Here is a 24,970-nt window from a genome sequence, read left to right on the forward strand (position 1 = left end):
GCAACCTTGGTGTTATATTTGATTCTGATATGAGCTTCCAACTGCAGATCAGTGCCATTGCTAAGACCTCCTACTTCCACCAACATGGCTTTACCCAAAGTCGACAGCTCACAGCTCATTTTAAAAATTTATTCGTTTAGGGTGTGTGCATCGTTGACTAGTGTGGCATTTATTACCCATCCCTAAATTTCCCTTGAGAAGGTAAGCCACCTTCTTGAACCACTGCAATCCATGTGGTGTAGATACATCCAAAGTGCTGTTAGGGAGGGAATTCCAGGACTTTGACCCAGCAACACTAAAGGAATCGCGAGGTAGTTCCAAGTCATGATGGCATGTGGCTTGGAGAGGAATTTGCAAGTGGTGTCTCCTGCCCTTGTCTTACTAGGAGGTAGAGATTGCAGGTTTGGAAGCTGCTGTCAAAGGAGCCTTGGTGAGTTGTTGCAGTGCATTTTATAGATGGTGCACAGCACTGCCACTGTGCGTCGGTGGTAGAGGGAGTGAATATTTAAGTTGACGGATGGGGTGCCAAACATGTGGGCTGGTTTGTCCTGGATTGTGTTGAGCTTCTTGAGTGTTCAGTTAGACATTTGATAGTACAGAACTTGAGTATTGCTGAAAAAGAGACATTTTTGGTTGAAACTTTTCATCTTGCACTCATCAGGGCAATTCACAAGAAAATACCAATGTCAGGAGAAACAATATACTTATACTGTTTGAGTCCTCAACATTGACACTGGACCCCATGAGGTCTCATGGCATCAGGTCAAACACGGGCAAGGGAACCTCCTGCTGATTACCATGTACCACCCCGCTCAAACCCTCAGCTGATGAATCAGTAATCCTCCATGTTGAACACCACTAGGAGGAAGCACTGACTAGGCATATCTCCACTCTACCATTACCACCAAGCCAGTGGATTAACCCTGGTTCAATGAATAGTGCAGGAAGGCATGCCAGAAGCAGCTCCAGGCATACCTAAAAATGAGGCGTCAACCTGGTGAAGCTACAACACAGGACTGCTTGCGAGTCAAATAGAATAAGCTGCAAATGATAGACAGAGCTAAGTGATTCCACAATCAATGGATCAGACCTAAGCTATGCAGACCTGTCACATCGAGTCGTGAATGATGGTGGACAACTAAACAACTGGAGGAGGAGGCTCCACAAATATCCCCATGCTCAATGATGGAGGAGCCCAGCATGTCAGTGCAAAAGATAAGGCTGAAGCATTTGCAACAATCTTCAGCCAGAGTGTCAAGCGGATGATCCATCTCGGCCTCCTCCAGAGGTCCCCAACATCACAGATGGCAGTCTTCAGCCAATTCAATTCATTCCACATGATAAAGAAATGCTGAAGGCACTGGATGCTGCAAAGGCTATGTCCCCTGACAATATTCCGGCAATTGTACTGTAGATTTGTGCTCCAGAACTTGCCGCGACCCTAGTCAAGTTGTTCCAGTACAGCTACAATACTGGCATCTACCCGGCCATGTGGAAAATTGCCCAGGTGTGTACACGAAAATCAGGACAAATCCAACCCAGCCAATTACCACCCCATGAGTCTACTCTGAATCATCAGTAAAGTGCTGGAAGGGGTCATCAACAGTGCTATCAAGCGGCGCATGCTTAGCAATAACCTGCTCACTAATGCTCAGTTTGGGTTCTGCCAGGGCCACTCAACTTCTAACCTCATTACAGCCTTGGTTCAAACATGGACAAAAGAGCAGAACTCCAGAGGTGAGGTAGAGTGACTGCATCAAGGCAGCATTTGACCGATTGTGGCATCAAGGAGCCTGAGCAAAACTGGAGTCAATGGGGATCAGGGGTAAACTCTCCGCTGGATGGAGTCATACCTAGCACAAAGGAAGATAGTTGTGGTTGTTGGAGGTCAATCGTCTCAGTTCCAGGACATCACTGCAGGAGTTCCTCAGGGTAGTGTTTTCGGCCCAACCATCTTCAGCTACCTCATTAATGACCTTACTTCCATCATAACGTCAGAGTGGGGACGTTCGCTGATGATTGCACAATGTTCAGCACCACTCACGACTCCTCAGATACTGAAGCAGTCCATGTCCAAATGCAGCAAGAGCTGAACAATATCCAGGCTTGGGTTGACAAGTGGCAAGTAACATTTGTGCCACATAATTGCCAAGCAATGACCATCTCCAACAAGAGAGAATCTATCCGTTGCCCCTTGACACTACGTGGCATTACCATTTCTGAATCCCCCACTATCAACATCCTGGGGGTTACCATTGACCAGAAACTGAACTGGACTAGCCACATAAGTTCTGTGGCTACAAGAGCAGGTCAGAGGCAAGAATCCTGCGGCGAGTAACTCACCTCCTGACTCCCCAAAGCCTGTCCATAATCTCCAAAGCACAAGTCAGGAGTGTGATGCAATATTCTCCACTTGCCTGGATGAGTGCAGCTCCAGTAACAGCCAAGTAGCTTGACACCATCCAGGATAAAGCAGCCCGCTTGTTTGCACCCTTCCACAAGCAGTCTCTCCCCGCCACCACCAATGAACAGTGGCAGCAGTGTGCACCATCTACAAGATGCATTGTAGAAACTCACCAAACTTCCTTAGGCAGCACCTTCCAAACCCACAACCACTAATATCTAAAAGGACAAGGGCAGCAGGTGTTTGGGAGCACCACCACCTGGAAGTTACCTTCCAAGGCACTCACCATCCTGACTTGGAAATATATCGCCGTTCCTTCACTGTCACTGGGTCAAAATTCTGGAACTCCCTTCATAACAGCACTGTGGATGTACTTACACCACAGGGTCTGCAGCGGTTCAAGAATTCAGCCCACCACCACCTCCTCAAGGGGAATTAGGGATGGGCAATAAATGTTGGCCTAGCCAGCGACGCTCATGCCCATAAAAATGAATTTTAAAAAAGGAGAGCAGTTTTCTTTGGCAAGTGGACTTTGATTGGTAGAGACATTGCCATGGAGAATGCACCAGTTGATGATGACTGACAGTTAAGTGCCAAGCATTGTTTGAAATGTAAACTAGGCAGCTTGACTCTGATTGGTCAAGAAATTGTCCTGTTTGGAAATGCAAACTGGTACAACCTTGGGTTTAATACACTCTTTTAGAAATTCAATAGATAGCTTACCAATTCAATAGATAGCTCTACCAATCAGAGTCCACTGCCAAACAATCAGCACTCTCTTCTCATATAGTATAACAATGTTGCTTCTGCTAACATTGCCATTTTCTTGTGAATTATCCTGATGAGTGCAAGATGAACAGCTTTGACAAAAAATCTCTTTTTTCAGCAATACTCAAGCTCTTGAGCATTGTTGGAGCTGCACTTGTTCAGGCAAGTGGAGAGTATTCCATTACACTCCTGACTTGTGCCTTGTAGATGATAGACAGGCTTTGGGGAGTCAGGAGGTGAGTTACTTGCCATAAAATTCCCAGATTCTGACCTGCTCTTGTAGTCACAGTATTCATATGGCTAGGCCAATTTAGTTTCTGGTCAATGATAACCGCCCAGTATATTGATAGCTCATCTCCTGCTAAACACCTCATCGCTTCCTTTGTTACCTCTAGATTTGAAGTTCCAATGCACCCTAACTGGTATTACTCTGCTTCTGGATCTTCACTCACACCAAGTCCCATTCATCACTCCAGTTAAGCAACACCTCCGTTGTAAAATTCTCATCCATAGCTCATTGGTCTCACCCATTCCTATCACTAATTTTCTCAAGCACTACAATCCTCCGAGATATCTGTTCATTTAATTTTACATCTTGAGCATCCTTGATTTTAATTGCTCAATTATTGGTGGTCGTGCCTTCAAGAGGAAAAAAATCTACTAGACCTTGTTCTCACCAATCTAACTGTTGAGTTGATATTTTGGCTAGAGTGAAGGGCCTGTAAAAGCAGAGGTTTCTTAGTAGCTGCAAAGGTTCTAGAGTAGATCTGCCCAGATGTGGATTTCTCAGGTGAACATGAAAGTCGAACAGGTTAGAGGAAAGAGTCATTTGGTCTCCTTTAAGATATTGCAGTTAGATACTTTTTGCTGCTTAGCTGACTGCAGTGGTCTGACAACTTTACTTTCAGGGCTCTGATGGAATTCTCTTGAAAGTTAGTTTGAGATCTGCTAGTATCTTTTTAGCATGGATCAAAGGTCCTTGCTAAATCATGTGACCTCCCATGAGGTGTCAATTCACTGTCCAAATAAGATGCTCTGGTAATCCGATAAACCATCTGGGTTAGGTTCTCCCACCTGTGGTTTGTTGGAAAAGACAAATCAGCATTGTTACAATGATGGTGTCAAGGGCCTTGCAAACATTTTGGTATCTGAATGACTCTTTTGAATTAGTTTCAAGAAGAGCATTAAGTCAACTACGATCCACAAGAGACATAAGGTGATCCTTGGGTGGTCATCTTTTCTGGACTTGTAAAAAAAATGTAGCTTTTAAAATATAGCTTTAAAGATTTATAATATCTCCACGTTGGTACTTGGCATGACATGTCTTCCTCCCACAGAGAAAAAAACTGAATTCTATTACATTTTTTTACATGGTTTTACTTGTGGAACAAAAGATAAAATGTGCACATAATCGCTTGCATTCACACTTGAATTTCCATACACAGTTATCTAATACTGCTACAATTTTCTCAGTTGCATTCCTTTTCTCTTAAAATACCCCCAGTTATGTTTTATCTGGTGACTGTTTATTATATCAGTACACAAATTTCAAGAATGGTGACTTTTCTAAACATAGGCAGTTCAGTGTGTTTAGTACTTGAGAAGAGTTCAGAATTCATACTGCCTTTTAAAGTAGAGTCAAATTTCACCAGGCTGTGTGAAGGCTTTTATTATGTAAATTGTTCTGACTACTTGGTTGTGAGTTCTGTAGAGCCCTTAACCCTTTAATTGCTATCTCCGCAATCCATGAATCTGCTAAATTAATATCTGATGATTTGTGTTTCTTGGGTAATGGTGTGGGATGTATTATTTTTAGACCCCTGTGAGGTGTCTGAGTTCTTCTCTGGTATCTTATTGTCAGTTTCTTGGCAAATTAAACTTCTGGATTCAAGTGGATTTGAGGTTTGAGCTTGATCCTTTGAGGACTCTGTGCTTAATTCTGTGTTAGCTGCTCTTGAATTGCCCTTGTGGCTGTTACAAGTGCAGTTTAACCTCAGGGGTAATGACCTCCCCATTTTTGTTACTTTGGGGATGGGTTGGTCCCCAATCTGTCCCATGTCCTTTGGGACGCTTTTGCCCACAGGTGACTAGCCAGCTTTTGCCACACTGTCCTGTGGCCCTTCAACTCAATTAGGTGTCTCCCTCACAGTGTGCCTTTTGGTTTGGGAATTTCCATCGGCCCCTACTTAAATTGGAAAAGAAGGTGTCTGCTAAACTGACCTCTTGTTCAATCCCTTCATTCTTTTTAAACTCCACAGGTCCTTCCTTGACCCCTTTTAACTCTAATGACCTGGTTTTGGCATCAAGGAGCCTTAGCAAAATTGAAGTCAATGGTAATAAGTGCAGAAACCCTCCACTGTTTGGAGTCATACCTTGAACACAGGAAGATGGTTGTTGTTGGAGATCAACCATCTCATGCCCAGGACAATGCTCCAGAAGGTCCTCTGGGTACTATCCTTGACCCAACTATCTTCAGCTGTTTTATCAATGACCTTTCCTCCATCATAAGGTCAGAAGTAGGGATGTTCGCTGATGATTGCACAATATTCAGTGCCATTCGCAACTCCTCAGATACTGAAGCATTTGGGTTCATACGCATTAAGACCTAGACGATTTTCAGGCTTGGGCTGATAAGTGGCAGGTGAAATTTGCACCCACAGGCAAGGTCAAACAATGACTATCTCCAATTAAAGACAATCTTACCATCTCCCCTTGACATTCAATGGCATTAACGTTGCTAAATCTCCTACTATCTATGTCCTAGGGGTTACCATTGACCAGAAACTGAACAGGAGCAGTGCCATGCCAGTATATTATGATCTTTCAGTCAACAGGTTTACAAACTAGACACAAACAAGCTATTAAATGGGTGTTTAAAATGGCAATTTACAAACTACAAGCTTTGAAACAGACATTCTGATTCCTCCCTAGGAGGCAGCATGGAATTTGAACTTTCCCCAACTTTTAAATGTGTTGAGAATCATATACCTGTTGATGTTAAAGTCCTCAAAATCTTGTGTACCAATATTGATGAACATTCATCGAAAAATACTTAACTGAGGAAATTTTAAAAGGGAATGCAGCAGTCAGAGAAAACTGTAGCAGTTTTGAATTACTCTGTGTTCAAATGTGTGAAAAGTGGATGTTACAAAGAAGTTGTGTAAAAAAGGTCACCAAAATTCAATTTTCCCCATGTGGTGGAGGCATGTCATGCCCCAATATATTTTGAACTTTCAGTCAATACTTTTAGAAACTGGATGCAAACAGGCTATTAAAATAGCTGCTGCAAATCATGTGACTTCTGGCCAGTAAACGACAGACAGTACTGTGTCTCAAGCAAATACCCAATTAAATGTGGACATTCACAACCATCCGGGGAACTCTCACATCTGATGGACCAACATAAAAGAATATTTCAGACTAATGTAATTCAATGCCCTTCCCTAAAACTAATCAAAATGGGTATTATCAGATTGAATATGACACTCAAGAACAAAGACACTGACTGTTTCAAACCTTCAGGAGGTGTTCACACAGGCGGTGGAATCAACATGAACACCATCCTTTATTTGGAAAACAACTAGAACTTGTAGAAAGTCACATGGTGAGAGAGCCATGTTTTTGTCTCCTTTTAAAAATCACCTAAGATCTGTTTGCAGGCAGTTCCACCAAACCTATCGAACAGGTCAAAGGCTGGGAATTCTGTGGTGTTTAACACACCCCTTGACTCCCAAAAGCTTGTTCACCATCTACAAGGCACCAGTCAGGAGTGTGACGATAGATGACCCACTTACCTGGCTCCAACAACACTCAAAAAGCTCAACACCATCCAAGACAAAAGCAAGCCACTTGATCAGCAGCCATTCACCAATTTAAACATTCACTTTCTCTACCACGGGCACACAATGGCAGCAGTGAGTACCATACAAGATGCACTGTGGCAACTTACCAAGGCTCCTTCAACAGCATCTTCCTACTCTGCAATCCCTACCATCTAGAAGGACTAGGACAGCAGATGCATGGGAACACCAACACCTTCAAATTCCCCTCCAAGCCACACATCATCCTGACTTGGAAATATAATCACCGTTCCTTTACTGTTGCTGGATCAAAATCCTGAACTCCCTCCCTAACAGCATTGTGGGTGTACTCTGCCAGATGTGCAGCGATTCAAGGAGATATCTTATGACCACCTTCTGAAGAGCAATTAGGAACAGGCAACAAATGCTGGCCTTGCCAGTGATGCACACATCCCATCCCATGAAAGAATTTTTAAAAAGCTGCCACACCCTAAGCTGTGGAATTTCTTCTCCAAACCTCTCCAACTCTCTACTTCCATTTTCTCTTTAAGATGCTCCTTGAAACCTACACCTTTGGCCAATCTTTTGGTCATCTAATATAACCTTTTGAAATTTCGTGTCAAATTTGGTTTTATAACTCTCATGTAAAGTACTTCAATATGTTTCTTTGCTTTAAAGGCGCTCAATAAGTACAAGCTCTTGTAGTTGTTATCTTAATTCCACTGATAAACTGCATGTATACAAAGCTTTATCAGTAATCAGCATTTTAAGGTGCAGAAGCAGGCCATTCTACCCAACATGTCTCATCCTGGTCTTTGAAAGTGTTATTCAATTAGCCCCCCTCCCCATCCTTTCCCTCAAGCCTTGTAAATTTTATCCCTTCAAGTAATGATCCAATTCCCTTTGAGAGTTAGAACCACCCTTTAAGTAGTTCATTCCAAATCACAGCACTTCCATGCATAAACCCTTTTACCTCATATTGCCACAGGTTCTTTTTCATCCATATTAAATCTGGTTAGCAATTTTTTTTTTCATTCGCCATGAGATGTGGTTGGCTAGTTCAGCATTTATTGCCTATCCCTAATTGCCCTTCAGAAGGTGGTGGTGAGCTGCCTTCTTGAACAATGCAGTCCATGTGGTGTAGGTATACCCACAGTGCTCTTCCTCTCCGCAGATGCTGTCAGACCTGCTGAGTTTTTCCAGCTATTTTTGTTTTTGTTTCAGATTTCCAGCATCTGCAGTATTTTGCTTTTACCCACAGTGCTGTTTGGGAGGGAGTTCCAGGATTTTGACTTCTCTCACTAAAAACAGTGGTTGGAAATTTCTGCCCCCGTTGGTGTCGGGCAGCATAGCGGGTGTGAGCGGATAATATGGCGAGAAGGCCATAAATCGGTTTTGTGCAGTCCTGAAACCAGTTTGTGATCATCCACTCTGCCTTTCAATTTCCTGCCGCCACATGTCGGGAACGTCAATTCAATACATTTGCATTTAATTATAAGCCTTGCTCGCCAGAATCATCCACCCATGCTGGATCATGCCGACGTGGTTCACAACTGTACATAAGTGATATGAACTTTGCAAGTTGCACTTCACTCGGGTCTTCGCAGTTTGTTTGCCCACCTTTCTTCTGGCAGCACTCGTGGTCATTATCACCAGGTTTCGCAGGCTGTACCACATCACTTTTAGGGGAGCTCACGGTCAGGTCTCTACCTACCAGACAAGCCGTAGGGTGGGGGTGGCTTTTCAATAGCTGCAGGACTAGGACTTGCTTGGGGAAGGGGGAAAAGTGGCCTAGGGGTAGGGGAGAGGCTGCAGGGCTAAGGCTGTACTGGGGAACGTGGGTATTCCAGGCGGTGTGTGGGGGCACGTTTGACCTGGCAGTGAATGAGATCGAGTGAATGTGTAATAGCTTTTTTGAGTTTAGAGTGAAGAGAGGTTGCCTTACCCTGGCGGCACGGATGAGACTTACCTGGGAGTCAGAGAGGCGGAGGACCTGCAAGGAAGAAACCTGGAGCAAGGGGGTATAAATTGGGACCGAGGCTTGAGGACTACACCACTTACCCTGGAGTCAGAGAGGCAGCAGGACCAGTCAGTTGCTCAGAACTGGCCCGCGCTGAGTTCAAAAGGAGAGTGAGAAAAAACAAATAGTGACATCACAGGAAAACCGTAAGTTCATTGGTTGGTAGAAAACTGCTGTTGGGGACTGTCTTTAAATTGCTGTAAATTTAAAAAGCACATTATTTTTAAAGAAGTGCTATACTTGGATTTAAGTGAGAAACATCAGGAATAAGGGAAAGTCAGAGCCAGTGTAATAAAGTAATATAAATAAACCAAAGTAAAATAAAGCTAAGACATAGCAGGGAAGCTTGGTCGAGTGGAAAGTGTCCTGTAATATGTGGGATGTCATGGACGCTATCAGTGTCCTAGACGACCATATGAGCAGGAAGTGCTGCCAGCTGCAGAACCCAAAGCTCCGGGTTTCGCAGTTCGAGCCTTGGTGGAGTCACTATAGCACATCCGCAAGACTGAGAGCTATGTGGATAGCATGTTAAAAGATGTGTTTCTACCGCAGCTTAGGTGCCTGGAGTTAGAAAGGGAATGGGTGATTGCCAGGCAGTCCAAGAGAACTAGGCAGGTAGTGCAGGGTCCCGTTCACAAATAGTTTTTCCATTTTGGAAGCTGGTTAGGTGCTGCTTTCAGAGAGGAGTGCAGTCAGAGCCAAGTTTGTAGTACCATGAGCGGGTCGGCTTAACAGGAGGGGAGGAAGAAGAAAGGGAGAGCACTAGTGATAGGGATTCATTAGTTAGGGGAACTGACAGGCATTTCTGCGGCCGTAGACATGAATCCAGGATGATATGTTGCATCCCTGGTGCCAGGGTCAAGGATGTCACCAAGCTGCTACAGGACATTCTTTTGGGGGAGGGTGATCAGCCAGAGGCCGTGGTCCACATTGGTACCAATGACTTAGGTAGGAAGGGGGATGTGGTCCTCCGGTCAGAATTTAGGGAGCTAGATAAAAAATTAGCAAGCAGGACCTCAAATGTGGTAATCTCCGGATTATTCCCAGTGCCATGTGCAAGTGAGTACAGAAGTAGGAGAATAAGGCAATGAATGTGTAACTGGAAAGATGGTGCAGGAGGGAGGGCTTTATATTCCTGGATGCTGGGACTGACTCTGGGGAAGATGGCACCTGTACAAGCCGGATGGGTTGCACCTGAACAGAGCCAGGACTGAGTTCTTTGCAGGGTATTTTTCTGGTGCTGTTGGGATGGCTTTAAACTAACTTGGCAGGGGTGTGGGAACAAGGAGAGAACATTAGAGAGGAATAACAGGGTGCACAAAACACTTGAAGGGACAGACAACATGAGCGTCGAGAATAGTAAGTTAATAGTTGGAGTAAGGGAGAAAGTCATGAAGTCTAAATCAAGGTTACTGCGCATGTATGCGAATGCATGGAGCATAATAAATAAGATTGGGGAGTTCGAAGCACAGATTTGCCATGTGGAAATATGGGCCCGTAACTTCTGCGCTCTCCAGCGTCGGATTTGGGGTGTAGCCGATAGATGCGCTGGGGAATCCCTCTGGCTAGTTCCCAGATAAGGGTTTGCACGGCAATTGCCCAGAAGTGTACACTTTCTCTGGACAATTGTGCTATGCTGGGAACCATCCAAAAATGAGATTTAAATCGCAAAATTCGGATGGTTCCGCCAGGGTTACACCAATAGTTACCCAGAAACAGAAGAATTAAAACCTCTTTTAACTTCTGAGTAACTATTATAAAGACCCAGACCGACCCCACAGGACACCCCCACACCCCCGAACCCCCCCCAACAATAAGGGAGTCCCCCACACCCCTGAACCCCAGCCCCGACCTCAGACACCACCCAGCTCCCCAACTCCTCCGCGAGCTCGAACCCCCTCCAACAGACAACCCCCACCCCAACCTCTGATACCACCCCCAACCTTCCACAAACCCTCCGACCTCTGAAACCCCCTTCCCCGGAAACCCTCCCCAACCTTGGACCTGAGCCTCCAAACGCCAACCCCCCTCCACCCCAACAACTTCGGACCGCCCTCCAACTGACCTCAGTCAACCCCGCCCCCACTGGACTTCTGACCACCTCCCCCTCAACCTGTGGACCACCCGCCCCAACCCCCGGACCACCCCCCCACAACCACCGAGATCACCCCATCCCGCCATAAGAAAGGATGAGTGACCTCCTTGAATACACTGGATTTAGATTTCGCTGGGGCCTGCGAGGATTATTTTGATGCAGGCCCCAAGCAGCTCCGACAAATGGAGGTGTCGACATTATTTTCAAAACCAGGTAAGTAGGTATTTATTTCTTGTAATTTCTGCGGGCCAGCACTTTCCGACGCTAGTCGGAGATTATGGCCCATGGGGGAGAATTTTCCCCCTGTCGGGAGGTTTGTGCAGGGGCAGACGAGGGCATGCACGGACCTGATTGGTGCCCACACCACCATTTTATGTTGGCGGGCCAATTAAAGCCCGCCCAGCATGACGCGCGCCCGGAAGCGCTGAGCGCTCCCTGTGCGGGTGGGGGGGCGGTGGTGTTCCCTGAGTCATGGCCTGGGCTCTTTTGTGCATGCGTGCAAAAGAGCGCAGAAATCTCCCTGAGGCACAGAACTGCCTCAGGGAGATTAGTTTAAGTTCCAAAAATTTCAATAAAGAAAAGAAAAACTTTTAAGACACATGAGTTGGGACATGTCAATGAACATTAATGAAAAAATGTATTTAATTTATAAACCCTTCATGAAACCTCATCCCGCCTGTGGATGAGGTTCCATGAAAAATGCAAAGGCTGCCTGGGCTCCTCACCTGCCCGCCAACCTTAAGGTTGGACAGGCAGCTCAGTTTGTTAGTTTAATTGATATTTAAATGGCCTTAATAGGCCTTTGACAGTTTGGCAGGCGTGCGGCTGACTTGGCTGAGCGCTTGCCGAACATCTGGACGCACGCCTGACATCACCACGCGTCATTTTATGCCTCGGCGAGCCTGCCCCGTCCCCACTGGCAAAGCCGAAGATTCAGGCCATGGTGTTGTGGTGATAACAGAGACCTGGCTCAAGGAAGGGCAGGACTGGATATTAAATATTCCTGGGTACAAGGTGTCCAGAAAAGATAGGAAAGGAAGAAAAGGAGGAGGGATGGCAGTATTGGTTCATGAGAATATTTCAGTGCTGGAGAAAGAGGTTGACCCAGAGGGTTCAAGGACAGAATCAATTTGGCTAGAGCTAAGGAACCAAAAGGGTGCAGTTGCATTGCTTGGTGTAGTCTATAGACCGCTGACTATTGAGAATGCTGTAGAGGAACAAATCTGCAGGCAAATAACAGAGATGCAAACATTGTAGAGTAGTTATAATGGGGGATTTTAATTACACAAATGTAGACTGGTAATGTAAAGGGGAAAGAGGGATGAGACTTCCAGGATTGTTTTCAGGAGGATTTTCTACAACGGTATGTGTCCAGTCCAACAAAAAAGGCTGCACTGTTGGACCTGGTTCTTGGGAATGATGTAGGCCAAGTAGATCAAGTGTCAGTGGGGGAACATTTAGGATACAGTGATCATTGTATATAAGGGTTAAGATGACAATGATAGGATGGTAGAAAAGGACAATGTGCAATCCAGAGTAGGAATAATTATCTGGGGGAGAGCCGACTTCAATGAGGCAAGAACAGAGCTGGGCCAGATAGAGTGGAACCAAATGTTGGAAGCTGAAAAATGGGCTACCTTCAAAGAAGATATGGTTCAGGCACAGTCAAGGTATATTCCTTCAGAAGGGAAAGGTAGGTCAAACAAATCCAGAGCTCCCTGGATGAAAAAGGAGAAAGAAATTATGACGTGTCAGGTCAAAAACACAGTTGAGAACCAAGTGGAATACAGAAGGTTCAGACGGGAGGTGACAAAGCAAATAAGAGAAGCAAAGAGGGATTATGAGAAAAGTCTGGCAGCCAACATGAAGGGGAATCCCAAAGTCTTTTATCAGCACACAAATAGTATGAGGTAAAAGGAGGAGTAGGGCTGATTAGGGACCAAAAAGGAGCTTTACACATGGAGGCAGGTGGCATGGCTGAGATGTTAAATGAATACTTTGCATCTGTCTTTACCAAGGAAGCAGATTCTACCAAGGGCATGGTGACAGAGGAGAAAACTCTGTCACTAGAAGGGTTCAAAATTGATAATTGTGCATGCCCGCCGAACTAAAATCCCTGCCCTTAAAGTTGACAAGGCCCTGGGGTCAGATGAGTTGCATCCAAGGATTTTAAAGGATGGAAGATTGGAAAATGAAGGGGCGCTGGCCATAATCTTTCAGTCTTTCCTAGACTCTGGGAAAGTGCCAAAGGACTGGAGAATTGCAAATATTACGTCCATGTTCAAAAAAGATTGTAAGGATAAGACCAGCAATCACAGACCCGTCAGTTTAACTTCAGTCGTGAGGAAGCTTCTAGAGATAATTATTTGGGATAAAATTAGTAATCACGTAGAAAAATGTGGGTTGATTAGGAAGAGCCAGCATGGATTTCTAAAGGGGAAATCATGTTTACTAACTTGCTGGAATTTTTTTGAAGAGGTAACAGAGAGGGCAGATAAGGGTAATGCTGTTGATGTGGTGTACATGGACTTTCAAACGGCATTCAATACAGTGCCACACAACAGACTTGTGAGAAAAGTTATAACTCTTGGAATAAAATGGACAATAGCAACATGGGTACAAAATTGGCTGGGTAATAGGAAACAAAGGGTGATGGTCAACGGATATTTTTTGGCCTGGAAGAAGGTTTGTAGTGAAGTCCTCCAGGGATCGCTATTGGGACCCTTGCTTTTCCTGATGTATATTAAAGATCTAGATCCCTTGGTGCGCAGGGGACAATCTCAGAGTTTGTGGATGATATGAAACTTGGAAGCATTGTAAACTGTGAGAATGACAGTATAGAACTTCAAAAGGACATAGACAAGTTGGCGGAGTGGGCAGATGAAATTCAATGCAGGGAAGTGTGAGGTGATGCATTTTGGTAGGGAGAACATGGAGAGGCAATATAGAGTAAGGGTTACAGTTCTTAAGGATGTGCAGGAGCAGAAAGACCTGGGTGTATATGTGCATAGATCATTGAAGGTGGCAGGACAAGCGGAGGGAGCAGTTAATAAAGCATATAGTATCCTGGGCTTTATTAATAGGGGCATAGAGTACAAGAGCAAGTAGGTTATGATGAGCTTATATAAGACACTAGTTAGACTTCAGCTGGAGTACTGTGTACAGTTCTGGGTGCCACACTATAGGAAGGATGTGAACACGTTGGTGAAAGTGCAGAAGAAGTTCACAAGAATGACTCCAGGAATGAAAAACTTCAGTTACAAAGATAGGTTGGAGAGATTGGGACTGTTCTCTGTGGAGAGGAGAAGGCTAAGAGGAGATATGAGAGAGGTTTTCAAAATCAAGAGGGGGCTGGATGGAGTAGATAGGGAGAAACTGTTCCCGCTCATAAAAGGATCGAGAACAAGAGGGCACAGATTTAAAGTGATTTACAAAAGAAGCAAATGTGATATGAGAAAAAACTTTTTCACACAACCAGTAGTTCGGGTCTGAAATACACTGCCTGGAAATGTGGCTGAGTCAGGTTCAGTAGTGGCATTCGAGAGGGCATTAGATGATTATTTAAATAGTAACAATGTACAAGGTTACGGCGAAAAGGCAGAAGAATGGCACTAAGTCATAATGCTCATTTGGAGAGCTGGTGCAGACATGATGGGCTGAATGGCCTCCTTCTGCATCATAACAGTCGTATGATTCTGTGAGATCATTCATCCGTTTTCTGCACTGGATGGCCTACCTCTTGTGTGCAGCATTGGTACTGACCTCTGCCACCATCTCCCAAGCCGGAGTGGTGAGACTTATGGGCCTCTTGTGGTCAGAGTGGGGATAGAGGACATTGCGACAGGCCTCCATGATGTCCAGAAGGCATCCCAGGGATGTGTCACTGAATCGGGGAGCTGCACTGCCTTTGGCTTTTGCGGCCATGTCTTCACCGGTGCCTTCCTGGGCTGCAAGCATTGAGAAGTATGTGTGCAGCTTCAGTTTAAATATGCCGCCCTGTGTGAGGAAGCAGTAAGGCAAAGGTGTGGTGGGCAAATCAGAGCCCACCCACCAGCAAGACAGCGTGTTTCCTGTGGCTGCATAATTAATGAGGCGGGAATGAGATGATAAGGCACAAAAAGGCACCATTGCAGCCGGCGGGTAAAGCATCCTCTTTCCTGCCCACTACAGCACTTAGTGCAAATCTGGGACAATTCCGCCCAATGTCTCCTTATTTACTCTATCAAAAGGCTTCATAATTTTGAATTAAACTTCCCCTTAACCTTACAAAAGCAAAATACTGCACATGCTGAAAAACTGAAATAAAAACAAAAAATGCCAGAAATACTCAGCAGATGAGGGAGAAAAACAGAGTTAATATTTCAGGCCTGTAACCTTTCATCGGCACTGAGGAAATTAGAAATGTAATAGGTTTTGAACAAGTGAAGAGGGGGAGTGGGTAGGAGAATGAAAGGGGAAGTCTGTGATAGGATGGAGGGCAGCAGAGATTAAACAACTAAAGGTTTAATTATTCAGAAGCCAAAAGGAATGGTAATAGGTAAAGTGAAGAAACAGAAGATGTGTTTAGATGAGGTGTGAATGGCTGGGTAGCAGCCATCTAACTGCAAAGTCAGGGATTAAGAAGGAAACAAGAGAAAACCCATTTTTTCTTCTCTGTTCCAAGAAGAAAAAATCAAGCTTTTCTCGTCTCTCCACATAACTGAAATCCTGCATCTCTGACACCATTAGGAACATAGGAACAAGAGAAGACCATTCAGCCCGTCGAGCCTGCTCCACCATTCAGTTCAATTATGGCTGATTGAACACTTCAGTACCTTTTACCCACACTATCCCTATAACCCTTTACATTACTGTTAATCAGAAATCTATTAATCTCTGCCTCAAACATACTCAATGACTGAGCTTCCACAGCCCTCTGGGGTAGAGAATTCCACAGATTCACAGCCCTCTGAGTAAAGAAATTTCTCCTCATCTTGGTCCTAAGTGGCTTCCCCCTTATTTTGAAATTGTTTCCGCTGGTTCTAGATTCCCCAACCCGGGGAAACATCTTACCTGCATCTAGCCTATTCCTTTAAGTATTTTGTAGGTTGCAATGAGATTACTTCTCATTCTTCGAAACCTTAGAGAGTACAGGCTTAGTTTCATCAATCTTTCTTCATAAGACAGTCTCGCCATCCCCGGAACAAGTCTGGTGAACCTTCGTTGCACTCCCTCCTTGGCAATAATATCCTTTCTGAGGTAAGGGGACCAAAACTGCACACAGGTGTGGTCTAACCAAGCTCCTATATAATAGGAGCAAGACTTCACTACTCCTGTAACTCTTTCGAGTACAAGCACATTTCCATCTGTTTTCAGATGAAGTTACATTGTTTGCCATTGTGAGATTTGAACTTTTGATCTTGGGGTTACAAGCCCAGTACCATAACCACTTGGTTATTTAGGCCAAGCCTTCACTACTCCTGTAACTCTTTTGAGTACAAACACATTTCCATCTGTTTATACAGATGAGGTTACATTGTTTGCCATTGTGAGATTTGAACTCTTGGGGTTACAAACCCAGTACCGTAACCACTTGGCTATTTAGGCCAAGCTTTCACTACTCCTGTACTCAAATCCTCTTGTGATAAAGGCTAACAGTCCATTAGCCTTCCTAATTGCCTGCTGCACCTGCCTGTTAGCTTTAAGTGACTTATAGACGAGGACACCCAGGTCCCTTTGTACATCTACACTTTCTAATCTCTTACCATTTAGGAAATACTCTGCACTTCTGTTCCTTCCACCAAAGTGGATAACCTCACATTTTTCCACATTATATTCCAACTGCCATATTCTTATCCACGCGCTAAGTCTGTGCAAATCCTCCTGTGGCCACTGTACATCTTCCTCACAGCAGACATTGTATTATCTGCGAATGTGGAAATATTACATTTAGTCCCCACATCCAAATCATTGATATATAATATAAAAAGCTGGGACCCAAGTACTGTCCCTTGCAGTACCCCACTAGTCACAGCCTGTCAAAACGAGAATGACCCGTTTATCCCCACTTTCTGTTTTCTGCCTGTTAGCAAATCCTTAATCCTTGCCAGTATATTGCCTCCACTCGCATGTGCCTTTATTTTGCTAATCAACCTCCTATGGGGGACTTTATCAAAAGTCTTCTGAAAATTCAAGTATATTACATCCAATGGCTCTCCTTTATCAATTTTGTTGGTAACATCCTCAAAAAGCTCCAACAAGTTCATCAAACATGATTTCCCATTCACAAATCCATGTTGACTATGCCCAGTCAAATCATGATTATCCAAGTATCCATTTATCACATCCTTTATAATAGATCCTAGCATTTTCCCTACTACTGACGTATGGCTAACAGATCTGTGGTTCCCTGTTTTCTCTCTCCCTCCCTTCTTAAATAGTGGCGTGACATTTGCTACCTTCCAATCTCCAGGAACCATTCTACAATCTATAGAGTTTTGGAAAAATGATCATCTCTATAGCAACCTCTTTCAACACTCTAGAATGCAGAATATCAGGTCCCGGGGACTTATCAACTTTCAGTCCCATTAATTTCTCCAATACAACCTTCTTACTTATACTAATTTCCTTCAACTCCTTATTCTCCCTAATCCCTTGGATCTCTGAATCTGGCAGATTTCCTGTATTTTCCTCAGTGAAAATAAACACAAAGTAATCATTTAGCTTCTTTACCATTTTTCTATTCCCCATTATGAATTCCCCTGACTCTGCCTGTAATGGACCCTCATTTGTCTTAGCCAAACGCTTCCTTTTTACATACCTATAGAAGCTTTTACAGTCCTTTTTATGCTTTTTGCAAGATTGCATTCATATTCTATTCTCCCTTTCTTTACCAGTTTCTTGGTCTTCCTTTGCTGTATTCTAAAAACCTCCCAATGCTTAGGTTTATTTCTGGCAATTTTATAAACCTTTTCTTTTACTCTTATACAATCCTTAACTTCCTTTGCCAACTGCAGTTGACTGACTTTTTTTGGGTTTTTGTACCATGAAGGAATGTATAAGTGTTGTAATCTATGTAATAGTTCTTTAAAGATTATCCATTTCCCATGTACAGTTATACCTTTTAATGTATTTTCCTAATCCACCTCAGCCAATTTGTCCCTCATACTTTCATAATTTCCTTTATTCAACTTTAACACCCTTGCTTCAAAGTGAACTACAGTACTTTCAAACATAATGTAGAATTCTATCATATTGTGGTCACTCATACCTAAAGGTTCTTTCACAACAAAATTATTAATTAGTCCTTTTTCATTACATGATACTAGATCTAAAATGGCCTGTCTTCTAGTCAGCTCCTCAACATACTGTTCTAAAGAACCATCCCTAACACACTCCAGAAACTCGTCTTGCACAGCATTAGTGCTCAATTGGTTTACCCAGCCTAAATGCAAATTGAAGTCACCCATGACTACTGTATTACCCATGCAATGTGCTTCTCTCATCTCCTGATTAATACCATGCCTCAAATTACCACTACTGTTTGCTGGCCGATAAACAACTCCAACCCATGTCTGCTGCCCTTTGCTTTTTCTTAGTTCCACACAAACAAGTTTCACATATTGTTCTTCTGATCTGAGATCTTTCCTTACTATGCACTGATCCCATCCCTTGTTATCAGTGCAACTCCACTTGCTTTCCCTTCTTGTCTGTCTTTCCTAAATGTCGAATATCCAGTTCCGAGTCTTGGTCATCATACAGCCATGTTTTCGTAATGGCATTTATATCATACCCATATACCTCTATTTGTGCTATTAGATCATTTACCTTAATGTGAATGCTGTACGCATTCAGGTAGGGTACCCTAAATTTTGTCTTTTTGACATCATTCCACATTTGAAGCATACTCAATGCTTTGCTTTGTCTCTCTTGCCTTCTAGTCTAACTGCTTCCTGTTATCATCTTTACTTTCTTCCAATTTGGGCCACCCCTCAGGTTCCCACCCCACTGACAAGCTGGTTTAAACCCACCCCAACAGCACTAGCAAATCTTCCTGTGAGTATATCAGTCCTAGTCCTGTTAAGATGTAACCTGTCCAGCTTGTGCAGATCCGACCTGCCCCAGAACCGGTCTCAATGCCACAGAAATCTGATGCCCTTCCTCCTACACCAGTTCTCCAGCCACATATTTAATCGATCTATCCTACTATTCCTATGCTCACTAGCATGTGGCATTGGGAATAATTCTGAGATTACTGCTCTTGAGGTTCTGCTTTTGAATTTCCTTCCTAACTCCCTGACAGCTGCTTTCAGGACCTCATTCCTCTTCCTACCTATGTCGTTGGTACCAATGTAGACCACAACTTCTGGTTGATCCCTCTTTCCCCAAAGGATGCCCTGCAGCCGCTCCGTGATATCCTTGACCCTGGCATCAGGGAGGCAACACACCATCCAGGAGTCACGTTTACTGCTGCAGGAAAGCCTGCCTGATCCCCTGACTATGGAATCCTCTATCACTATTGCCCTTCCATTCTTCTTCCTCCCCCCAACCCCGCAACATACAGCTGAGCTGTCCGTGGTGCCACAGGCTTGGCTCTGGCTCCCCTGAGGAACCATCCCCCTCATGAGCATCCAAAATGGAAAACTGATTAACAAGCAGGATGGACTCAGGGGACTCCTGCATTACCTACCTGGTTCACTTATACTGCTTGGTGGTCACCCATTCCCTCTCTGGCTGTACACTTCTGACTTGTGGTGTGACCACCACCTTAAACATGCTATCCACATAGCCCTCTGTCTCGCGGATGCACAGCAGTAACTCCAGCCGCCGCTCAAGATCCAAAAGCCAGAGCTCAAGTTTGTGCAGCTGGTGACACTTCCTACAGATGTGTTTGTCAGGGACACATGGTACGTCCACATACTGCAGGAACACTCCACTTGGTTGAGCTGACCTGCCATCCTGTAACTCTAAAAACTATTTATTACACTTAGAATAAGTAGAATGAATGGAATTAGTTACTTGTAAGTTAACTTTACTATACTTACGCTAACTTTATCTTACTTTGGTTTACTTTATTGCTTTATTTCACTTTGACTTGATTTAACTTTACTTCCCTTTTGCTGGTGTTCCTTACTGAACTCCAAGTAGTTACTTTTTTATAAATGATACATTTTTCTAATTTTAAGCTATTTAAACACATTCCCTAACAGCAGTTTCTTACCAACCAATGAAGTTACAGTTTTCCTGTAACGTTACTCCTGGGGGTTTTTTTTCAAATTCAGCCCACTGCCCGAGTAGAGGTGTCACTCGCCAATCCGGCTACCTCCGCTCCCAGAAGGTGAGTGAAAGCCCTGAGCCTCACCCTCTATTTATCCGCTGCCCGAGTAAAGGTGTCCCTCGCAGGTTCAGCTGTCTCCACCCCAAAGCTATAATTTATTTGCAATATTTAACTCAATGCCAACCAGTGATTGATTAATTACAACTGAAACTGTTATATCTAATGTAAACAATTTAATTTTAGGCAAAATTAGGAGTATTGTACACAGTTTGAGTGTTCCATTATACAAAAGATGTTATGGCCACAGAGAATGTACAATGTGGATGTACAGAACTACAACTACCAACATGATCCTTTGCTTTGTCTTCAGGGACTTTGCAACTTCTTGTAAAGGTTTCAATTTGCACAGAAAAACAAACTGAATTGCCGAATGTGATCCCCAATGATTAATAATAGATTTAAATCCAGTGTAATACAGAGGAATTTAATTATATTAGTCACCCTAAAGCAGCAACCTTGGTCAAGGGCCTTTTCTCAAGGCTGTTTATCAGTTGAATGTTCTTTTTTAAGACATCAGCAGATTGTGGGTTGTGTCAACATTTTGGATTTTTGTTGGTCAGTATGTATGATAGCAGCACTGATGACTGGTGCCAAAAACTGATCCTTCCAGCTCAGAATCTGCATGAAGTCCAGGAAAATGTTGATAAAAGGGCAAATAAACTGAACAAACATTACAGACCAGTAAGAAATGAAGAGATTAAAATAAATTAATCGTCGATAACTTATTTGCAACATTTACCTCAATGCCAATCAGTGATTGATTAGATACAATGAAACTATGTTACATCCAATATAAACGGTTCAATTTTAGACACAATTAGGAGTAATGTATACAATTTTGAGTGCCCCATTATACAAAAGATATTATAACCACAGAGCATGTATAAGGTGTTGAGCATAGTTAGTAGGTCATATTAAGGTATTCATAGTCTAGGTAGTTCAACAGTGGGCAGAATTTTCTGGCTGGCAGGGGGACGGAGCAGGCGCGGACCCAATCACTGACTGTGATCGGGTCCTTGCTGCCATTTTACGCGCGCGGGCTAATTAAGGCCCGCCCAGCATGAATCGCGGTTCCCGAGGACAGCAGGAGTGGGCGGGCGGCGGTGCGACTGGAATGACTGCCGGGTCCAATGGCGACCTGGCGGTCTGTTTTAAAAAGTTGCTGCAGCCTTTCAAAGGCTGTGAATCATGGCAAGTAGAAGGGCTCCTCAGAGCACTGCTGGTGAGCATACCAGGCAGGAGGGTAGGGCAGGGGGGGGCACTGTGCCCCTCATTTTTCCGATGATTGCCTTGCTGCCCTCCTTGAGGAGGTGGCAGTTTGACGGAAGGTCCTGGTACCCCAGGATGGGAGGAGGAGGTCCCCCCACATGACCAAATGTGCCTGGGAGGAGGTGGCGGAGGTGGTGAGCTCCTGCAACGTGGTGCAGCACACCTGGATCCAGTGTCGCAAGCACTTCAACAACCTGTTGTGCTCAGGAAGGGTGAGTACCATGTTGACATTGGTCATTTAACCCAGCCTAATGCCCTCCTCCCCCCCACCCCCTCCAAGCCTGAGTGTAGTGACTGCATTGAATTGTTGACAGCATGTGTACTTCGCTGGATGGGCCAGCAGATATTGCCCATGCCGAGGTCACATTGAGAGGGTGGTGAAGAGATGGGTTCTGCCCCTGCATTACTGTTTTGGGGACAACTTGGAGGAGCTGCACCTAGGTGCAATGCTGGAACTCCAGGACATGTCAAAGTCAGGATTATGTCATGCTGGGAGGGGACCTTCAAGGGGACATGGCACTGATCAATCTGCTGTGCTCTGCGCTCCATGCGCTTGTGCCTCCTTGCCAAGGAAGGTTAGATCGTGTGGTGCCTAATGTGACGTAGGCAGCATTTGGCCAAGCGGGTTGGTGGGGTGTGAGTACAGGCCTAGCATCTTTGTGTGAGTGTTCCGCAGCAGTGGAGTGAGGAGACACTGAAGCCCTGTGATGTCCCACTCTGGCTGGGTTGGGCTGTCCGCGAAGAGAGTCCAGGTACAAGTAGCACTAATCAATGCTCTTCTCTCCTTTTCAGAAGAAGAATACACATAATGCAGTTGAGCCAGTGACAACTGGTGGCAGGCCAGCACAGTTAGCGATTCTCAGCCACTTTGAGCAGGAGGCTCTAGATTTGGAGAGGCGCCATGCTCCCATGTCCACCAGTGTTGGTGAGGCTGGGGTGTCATGGGCAGGTATGTTTGCCCAGCAGCGAGGTCACCATTGTTCTCCTAGCAGCCAATGGCAGTGCTGAATGTTCAGTGATTGAAGCTTGCAACATGGCTTGACCATTGCTTATGGAAGGATGAGCGTATAATCATCTGGGGGACAGGGATGCACATTGACATTGCCCTATGTTAACTGATCCAATGTCCTTGTTCTTCCTTTCAGTATCAGCTGAGCAGGGCCAGGAGGAGGAGGAGCAGAGGCCCCCTCTCACACCTGAGGGCCCTGAAGTCTCACCAGCATCACGCCATCTCTGCTAGGCAGGTATCAGCACAGATACTAGCACCTCAGTGGAAATTAGAACATCGGCTAGTGTCGGGGCACAGCAGTGAGGGCACTTCACAGTCACTGGAGGAGCTGGCAGAGACAGAGAGTGCCCATGGCACCAGCAGTCGGAGGACTGCAGGTGACCCGGCACACGCACAGTTGGTGCCTGATGATGTGCCTCTGGAGTCGCCCGCGTTGCAGCAAGTGCAGGAAATGCACCCGGGTGTGTGGGAGCATCTGGGGGAGATACATGAGGCTATGCTTGGCTTGTTGTCCGTTGGAGAAGAGTCTAGATGGACTATCGCTGAAGTAATGAGCCTCTTCCACAGAGAGAATGGTGACTTTCTTGGAAAAGCTCCTCCAGGAGACCCAGCAGGGCTTCCTGAGGATGCGCTCAGACCAGCAAGGCCTCACATCAGCATTGACCTCAGCTAGTCAGTGCCAGTGTGGGAGATGGTCTGGGCACCAAGTTTCCCAGCTTGGTGCCCATCCATCCATGATGAGCAGGGCGGTCCAAAGCGACCTCACATCTTCCTGTTGTCTCTATGGACTCCTCTCAGGGCGCTCTGGATGAGGGTGGCAGCTCCTCCGCCCTTCTGCCAGTGACCATTGAATCCGATAAGCCTGCGACAACTGGGGAGATGCCAGCTGTGGGAGTGGCAGCTCCCTTCCAGGCGGAGCCAGCACAGGCTCCACAAGCCAGAGGACGACCACCAAGGTCATCGAGGCCAACGGGACAGCAGAGTCAGAAAGCTGTCTCAGTTGCCACTCCCAGTGAGGCGTCAGCACCAAGATGTAGCACCTGAAAACGTAAACATAAGGCGCCTTAGGCACACCACAGTAGAGGATGAAGATTAATGCATGCCTGAACTGAGCGTCTGTAACCTGCTTGACACAAAAGTGGACAGCTGATTGGGAGACACCACAAAGATCACCCACCAACCCCTGGAAGGAGCCAGAGGCATAGAAGTTGAGGGCAGCTGTGATCTTCAGAGCCACTGGCATGGGGTGTCCACCCACACAATTCGCAGGGATTTCAGGCCCAATCATCTGACAGATATAGCTGTCTCCTTTGAGAGACGGAACCTCCTTCGGCACTGCACCTCAGAGTTATTAAGCTAGCTGCTTCACCACCTGTATACCCTGGCAGCAGGATAGCAGCATCTTCTGTGGCCCCTTCTGCCTTGGACTACCTCTTGGCCCTGCAACCCTTATGCCTGTGCCTGTCCTCCCAAAGGTGGCTCCCCTGGAGGCTGAGTATGCACTCCTGGCCTCCTCCCCCTTCTGGCCCTTCCTTCCTCCTCAGAAGAGGGGCCAGCAGTGGAGAGTTCAACTTCTATTCCCAGGCTAAGGGAAGACTTCCTGTAACATGCAGGTTCAAAAAAGATTCCTCACTACAGAGTGCTGACCTAAAGGTTGTGAGTCCAGACCAAGCAGTTGGTATGCGTTTTGAAGTGTTGCAGATCATGCAGGCAAGTATCTGTAACTTTGAAACATCAATATTTGACAGAGCACACTCGCGATCCCACTGAGCCCTCTTATCCCGCCCGTGGATGAGGTTTATACAAATGTGTCCTGCCCCATGCGCCGACCCAAAGATTGCACGGGCGCCAAAAATTCCCAGTCGATTGGCGCCTCAAGGGCCTTAAGTGACCCATTAATTAAGGGCAGGCACGCATTAGAGACCATCGCGCACCTACCCAACGAACTATCGTGATGGCGCACAGTGACGTCGGGACACTCGCCTGACATCACTGCGCATCATTTTACGTGTAACAGGAAAATTCTAGCCAGTAAATATTTATTAATAACTAGAAACTATATAACTAGGTACGTAAAGGTCCAAGCCGGGAGCTGTTTCCATGCTTGCTTCTGTACGTGGCTCTGTTCAACACTGCACTGACACCTAGGTGCGGGTCATGTGCTCTCTTACATCACTATGTGGGTGGTACTGTACTCAGTCCCACATTAACTTTTTATGTGCCAGATCCTTACACAACGCCTCCCTCAAGTCTTTATCCAACACGTTTACAAGTTATCCCAGTTTACTT

The sequence above is a fragment of the Carcharodon carcharias genome, chromosome 15, assembly GCF_017639515.1.
Source record: "Carcharodon carcharias isolate sCarCar2 chromosome 15, sCarCar2.pri, whole genome shotgun sequence".
Lineage (NCBI taxonomy): Eukaryota > Metazoa > Chordata > Chondrichthyes > Lamniformes > Lamnidae > Carcharodon > Carcharodon carcharias.